Here is a 7,919-nt window from a genome sequence, read left to right on the forward strand (position 1 = left end):
AATATTTGCTTATTCTATATACGAAACATCCGTTAATTAACAATGTTTTTTTTTTTTTGGCTTAATTTTTGATTTAGTCCATAAGTTATTTGTTGATTATATTTTGATCCATACGTTATTAACGTTATAATTTGGTCCCTTAAATTAGTATTTGTTAGCCAAATAAATCCTCATCATCAGTCTTTTGTCAAAACGTTAAATAGACACATGTGAACGGTGACGTGACAACTTGCAATTAGAATCCATCTTAGACATTGGCTTAACGGTGTTGACAGAGGGGATTTATTTGGTTGATGAAAAATGACTTAAAAAGATCAAATCGTAACATTAATAACATATAGGTCTAAAATGTAACCAACAAATAACTTAAGGGATCACATCATTAATTAAGATTTTTTTAAGGAATCCGTTAATTATGTTTTACCACGCTCATTGTGGATTTGTATCCTTATATTTTTAGGTACAAAGTGTTATGTCATGTTAATTTATAATTGAATATTACTTTAAAATTTAATTGAAGGAAACCCCTAATATGGTCCCCAATTTTAAGGGTTCATCAATGGTCCTCTCCAAATGACATTCCATAGAAGGTTTAAAACAAAAATTGTTTCACAAAGATTACTTATGTGCCCCTCCATATAACACCAAAGTATCTAGGTACAAAATCATTTCTCTCTTCTCATAGCTAGATTCCTTCTTCTTTTTCTAAAGTTAATATACAATCTGATTCCTTCTACACCAACTAGTAATGAGCATCCAGTCAAAAATAAAAAATCTAATGGACAAGCTAATGGGACTCATATTGGATCTTATCTTGTTTTGGTTTATCACCTTTTTTTTCTTTCCAGTGACAATAGTTTATAATTCACCGTGAAAATGATTTTGAAATACAAAATTTAAACATAGGGTTTGGGTGATTTGTCTTTAAGGGAACTGATTTCCCTCATGAAAAATGTACTATCAATGGGTGGTCACATAGGCTTACAATTTCTCTAAATCTCACCTTTTTTTTTTTTTTTTACAAAAATCTAAATCTCACTTTTATCCCACATATTTTTCATAAAAACAAAATTAACATTTTAGCACATTTCTGTCTATCACAGCAAGAAGGGGTTGGAATCTTTGATGTGAATTGACCGACGAACCAAGATAATTGCTCCACGAGAAATTTATGGTTTAAATGGAGGGGTGAAGGTGAAGATGAGATAGAGGAAGAAGGAAGGAGCCTGTAGCGAATAACAAAGAGAAATGGAGAGAGGAGGAAAATGATTCTTAGCCTAGGGATTATACAGAAGTGCATAAATGTAATTACCTTGTATGGGGCCATGGACAAAAAAAAAGAAGTGAAACCTGATGTAGAAGGTCAATTAGTGAGGACCATGGATGAACCTTTAAAATTGAGACCATATTAGGGCTTCCCTTAATTTAAATTCATATCTTTTTAAGTCAATGAATATCAAAATCTCTTTTTTAACTCATATTAAATAGGTTTAGAATAATTTTTACTATTTTTGAGTAAATTTTAAAAGAATCCATTTTTAGAAATACAAAGAAAAATTTATCTTTTTTAAATTCTAAAACAAACGGACCCTATGAAATAAGAGATTTAGTGAGAATTAAAAAGGGTTATTAAGGATATATGGTGGCAATCACTTTTCTTAGTGTATGATATTCTTAGGGCTTAATTATATTTTTGGTCCTTTAACTATTTAGTTGGTATCGGATTGGTCCTCTAACTAAAAATTGTTTTATTTTGGTCCTATAAGTTTCTTACCGTTACTACATTTAGTCCTTTCTGTTAGTTTTATTCAAATAAACGTTAAGGTTTATGTTATATGGGTACCTGACCTCCTATTTCACACATATATATGAACCATAACAGTTACCAATAATATCTGTCACTATTTAATCATAATATCTTAACAAGGAATAAGACCAAAATGATGCTAATAAATAAAGTTAGAGGATCCACATAACACAAACTCTAACATTTATTTGAATAAAACTAACAGAAAGGACTAAATGTAGTAACAATGAGAAACTTAGAGGACCGAAATAAATCAATTTTTAGTTAGAGGACCAATCCGATACCAACTAAATAGTTAGAGGACCAAAAATGTAATTTAGCCTATTCTTAGTGTATGATATGATGATATACTAGTAGACAACGGTATAAAACTTGAGGGATATAAACAAAAGAGAAGTGTTATTTGAACAACTAATTTGGTGACAACTTATTTGACAACCATATTTTTACAAAGAAAAAAGTGGTATTGGCACGAAAACCATAGCAATAGAGAGATAAAGTAAAAAGTAATGTGAGTATGAGAGAGAAAGTTGTTGCAAAAGTTGTCACTAAATAGATGTTCAAATATCATTTCTCTAAATAAAAGTATGAAATAAAACTTGAATACACTTTATTTAGGTGGCATTTAAAATGGGACAATGAAATTTTTTCCCACCATAGAAAAGTGACTATCCCGTGAGCTTAACTCAGTTGGTAAGGACATTGCATAATTTATGCAGGGGCAGGGGTTCGAACCCCTGACACCCCACTTCTCCACATTTAAAATGTGTGAGCTCTAACCACTAAACTACTTGACAAAAAAAAAGTGATTTTTTTCCATGCACGTGGCAGTTGTATTTATTTTAAAGCAATTTGAAAACAATTAAAAAAATAAAAATCAATGAGTACTTCTCTCTCTCTCTCTCTCAACTATCTGTCAGTCGTCCACCAGCTTCTCACAATAGAATTTTCTTTCATTTGCTCTTGCAAAATTATTTCCTGGAGAAGTTGTATAAAAAAAATGGTATAAGTTGAATTTAAACAATATTTTCTTCTCAAGATTAAGTTTTCAAAGTCATTGGTGGTGACTGCTTTGTTCGTTCATTCTGATTCCTTTCTATCATCTTCCTATTTCACGTTTTTGCAATTACACTTTGATAACATTTATAACTGAGTTCATACGAAATTTATGGTTGAAGTAGAAATTGGGTTGCAAATTTTTTTTTTAAACAAATTTTCATCTTAGTCTATGACATAATAAAAATTAAAAAACATCTTAGAAGACCCATACAAGTTACAACTAAAACTAGAAAACATGGAATTGTATTTGGTAAAATACACTTGCTGAGGAGTTGGGATGTAAGAGAAACAATGAGTGGTTGTTAGAAGATGATGGGTATGCAACTGAAATTAGAAATACTACAAAGAATTTCAAAATGAATATTGACATCTTCAAGAGATACTTGAGTAAGAGCAAGTGAAGAAAAGAGCCACCATTAGCGGTGGTGGTGGTGGTGTTGAACATTGACTAAAAATTATGGGTGAGAGAGAAGAACTGCTGGTTTCTGCAATAAGGATGGGTCTTTTTTTTTTTTTTTTTTTTTCAGAAAAGAATCTATCAATGCAGTTCCAATAAGTTAGTTGCAGGCAGCCTCTCTTAAATCCCAACCATTGAATAAAATAATCAATAAATCAATGGTGAAGACATCACTTTTCCATCAAGGGAAAAAACTTTATCTTCCCAAGCTAAATGCCACCCTTTATTTATGATGCTATGTTACTTTTGATCCTTCGGTGCATGCCTTGGAGTTTGGAAATAATATTTTCTCTGTCGTGCAGTACAGGTACTTACTTAGTAACACCCTAAATCAAAAATATTTAAACACATATATAAATTAAAAAAAATAAAAAATTTGTCACATACTACCTCCGTCCCTAATTATAGGATCTTTTTGAAAAAATAACGAGAATTAAGATAGTGGATATTTATATTAAATATGTTTGTAATTACTATTGTTTTTACAATTTTATCCTTTAAGAGAGAGTTGGTTTATGTTTTCAACATATTATTTATTGTTGATTGAAGAAAAAGATGTATAATAAATAGGGGCATGTATGTAAAGAAATAATTAATGTAGTTGGAAATAGCAAAGGGGTCTTATAAAAAGGGACAATTTTTTTTCCAAAAAGGTCTTATAATTAGGGACGGAGGTAGTAATTTTTTACTTTTATCATTAAACTTTTTTATCTATGTATTGTGTTTGCGACAAACTAAAACTTTCTCCTTAAAATAATATGTTTCATTAACCTTCGGACCATGTATGACGAGCGGAGACAGTCCCTATGGACAAGATGATTTGATATTTGTAGAATTAAATTAGTCTAGAGTCTAGACTCAAGAATCATTGATTTGAGTTTTTTTTGATAAAAATAAATGAAATTCATTCATTCAAATTGATAGAGTACATCGATACAATACAAATTCAAATTTGCTAAAAACAAAAAGGATGAATATGTGAACAAGCTCACAACATCCATGTTAATAGCATAAAACGGCAAAGTACCCATGCCTACAAATATGACTATATTTATGTCTCCGGAATACTCATGTCTTCAGATCTGCAATGTCGACGACACCAAAGTCATTGTCATTGGTCGGATCTGCACTTGCTCAAAGCTAATCTTTCAACCTGAATCAAATAAACACCGCACTAGTACGGGAAATAAAAACACACCGCACAAAGACGAGAAATCAAAACAATCAGAGTCGTTCACAGAGGACGAAATCACAAAAACAAACGAAAGAAAACAGAAAATATGTGAATCACTTATTCAATTATGATAGAAGAAAAATAATTCAGATGGGTGATTTTTGGGTCAAAATTAGCCCTAAATCACCCCTCTGAAAAGAAGAAGAGGAAGAAATGAGTGACGGTTAAAGTTTGAGAAAAAGAAGAGAGAGAGGAAGAAATGGGAGATATTGGGTATATATAATTGATTTGAGTTCTTATTTTACATTTCCCATTCATTTATTTTTGCAAATTGTTATTCAAACTGTAAAGATCAACTTTATATATGCTTTCCTGTGTCTTCCCGGATGGATCTACATTTGAAAATTTTCATGTATTTTGTTTTTTTTTTTGTCAAGTAGCCTAGTGGTTAGAGCTCACACAATTTAATTGTGGAGAAGTGGAGTGTCCGGGGTTCGAACCCCAGCTCTTGCATATAATATGCAATATCCCTACCAACTGAGCTAAACTCACACAATTTTATTATAACTAATTATAAACTTTGTAATTACCTCTTTTTCGGATATTTTCGTTGATAAGACCTAAGCTCTTACATGAACTGTTTCATTTATGCAATTTTCTTTTCCCACCCTCTTGGGTTCTTGTGCCCCTTCGGATTATGAAATCGGAAAGAGATATGGACCTTTCTTTTAGCTTGACAACCCATTTTTTTTAGAAAGATCACAGTTCAGATTATATAATCCAGAGTGTGTATATAATGCGAAAATCACACACACACATATATGTTTTTTTTTTAATGTGATTGAACTTCACAACTTTCATCACCTTTCACTTCATAAGTCTTGAAAAACACTCATATTTAAAAATAAAAAATAAAACAATTTCAAAGCACAATCTAAGCATCAATGGACTTCATATAAACTATTTTCATTTGAATACGAATGTAATGTGACTGTAAACTAGAATTCTCTACCTAAGAGAAAATATATTTCTCACAATAATCCCTCTTTCCTCACTCTTCATACCCCTCCAACTGAATACCACCACACATATCATCCCTAGACCCTAGTCACTATCTATCTACCACCGTTACTGTACTATATATAAAGAAATCAACTTCTTTTAACTTTTTTGGGTTGTCTTTTCTCTTCTCAAAAATACTCTTAATTTTCAATACAAATAACATATGTAACAAATATATAAAAATAAATTTAAATATTAAAAAAAATGTAACAAAAACGATATGAATATATATATGTTTGATTTTTTTTCTTTATCATTTAAAAAATGATACAAACTAAATGAGTATATTTATAATTACTTTTTTATTATCCCAATTATACACTTAAATAACTTTTTCTATAATAAAGATTGTTGTTAGTGTTATTAAAATAAATAATCATGTTTAATTTGGTTTGTTATAACTAGAAAGTAACAAACATTTATATTTTTAATTTTAATCAAAATCAAAATTTCATAAAAAAAAACATAGTTCATAATTTTCAAATTTTAGTGCAGTATATATATATATATATATATATATATATATATGAATTCTGCTCATTACCCAAATGGTTTCGCTCATTCCTAAAGTAAAAGACTTTTTTACCCTTACGCAACTTAACATGCGCTAGTTCAAATTGGAATGTGACTTAAGACAGGTAGAGTGACTTAAGTAACGCTAGTGCAATATGAAACACAACTTAAGTCACGTTACTTGACTTAAGTCACGCTAGTGCAAAATTAAACGCAACTTAAGTCACGTTGCTTGACTTAAGTCACACTAGTGCAAAGCATGCACCAAAAACTTCAATGAGTAGCGTGAGTTAACTCACGCTGGTGCTTCTGCTATGCACGCTGCAGACCAGACTGGCAGTGGCAGTGGCAGAAGCTGCTGCCTTTGTTCTTTCATTCCCTGTTTAGTGAACATGCAATTATTCAATAATAATTTTGGTACAACCATTCATTGATTCAAACAGAACTCATAATTTAGAGAACGAATAATTTTAGAAACACAATTTTAACGAAAAATAACGTAAATGTCATAAATAAGCCCAACCGTGCAAATGTAAAAGTAGTACAACTAAAATGTCAACAAAATAATTCAAACATCCAAAAAGTCATAAAAAAACAAGTCATAAACTAAGACCCTACTGCTGTTGCTCATGCGGACTATGACTCCTAGACCTCCTCCTCGGAACCTGCTGATCGTCAAACACGCTATAATCGGTCCGGAGCCCCTCCAAGTTGCTGAAGAAGAGTGGATTAGAAACCACCTCTGGAATCTGCATCGCATGCTCCAATCTGCCTCTCATGCTGCGGATGACCTGCAAAGGGTCGAGAGGATGTCTGGCCCACTACTAGTCAACAAGAATATCCTGGTAGAAGGGTCTTGACATGACAATGTCAGGCTCTGGAGCAGGGTTGACGATGAGAGGATGGGATACACAGTAGAACCACCTAATGTAAGTCTCGGAATGCTTCCAAGGCTCGTCCTCCGGGACCTGGAGACCCCTCTGTTGCTGGGAAATGACATGCAGAGCAAAATCTAAGAAGGCAACAGCCACATCTGGTGGGGCAAGAGGCATAACCCTAGTAGGAGGTCGGGGAACCCTCAGAACATGTCCATACTGCCTCAACATCCGCTTCGACAAGTGACGCACCATCCTTTGTCTGCCGGTCATGATCCATCCGGAGTACCAGCACACCTCCTGAAAAGGTGTCACGTATTGTCGGTGCTCGTACGACCTTCATGTGACGTGACAATGCTCCATCGAATCCAGCAACCCTCTGAAGTGGTCAACATGTTTAAACCCCCTTTGTGGTCTCCATCTACCCACATACGGGTTATGCCGTTCATACTCTTCAAATTTCTTCCTCGGAACCACATGTCTAAAGTGAGCTATAACCCATCCCTGCAAAAACAAAGAGACAAATCTTTATTAGCACACGTGTGTCATACAAGAAACTATACATTTACGTTTAACTTAAAAGAAGAAGGAAAAATATATTACCACAAGAAAGCTCATGTGACCACCAACTGAGCCAACATTTGAGTCTGAGGTAAGATTCAACTACTCATACAAGAAAGCAAGTCCCATCGCGCCCCATGACCACGTGCCTATGTTAGCCAAAACCCGAATCGCAAGCATCCATAACAGACTAATGATTTTGTTGTTCTTGTTGGCAAAAAAGTGTAACGCCCTCTTTATTTATTTGATTATTTTAATGAGTTTAAAATATACTTATATGATTTGTATGATTTATATGATTTATTTTGATGAGTGATATTTTGTTATGTTATATGTTGATATTTATTAGTATAATATATATGCTATTTGATTTAGAAATATATATGCTATTTGATTTAGAAATATATATGT

The sequence above is a fragment of the Medicago truncatula genome, chromosome 4 (assembly GCF_003473485.1).
Source record: "Medicago truncatula cultivar Jemalong A17 chromosome 4, MtrunA17r5.0-ANR, whole genome shotgun sequence".
Lineage (NCBI taxonomy): Eukaryota > Viridiplantae > Streptophyta > Magnoliopsida > Fabales > Fabaceae > Medicago > Medicago truncatula.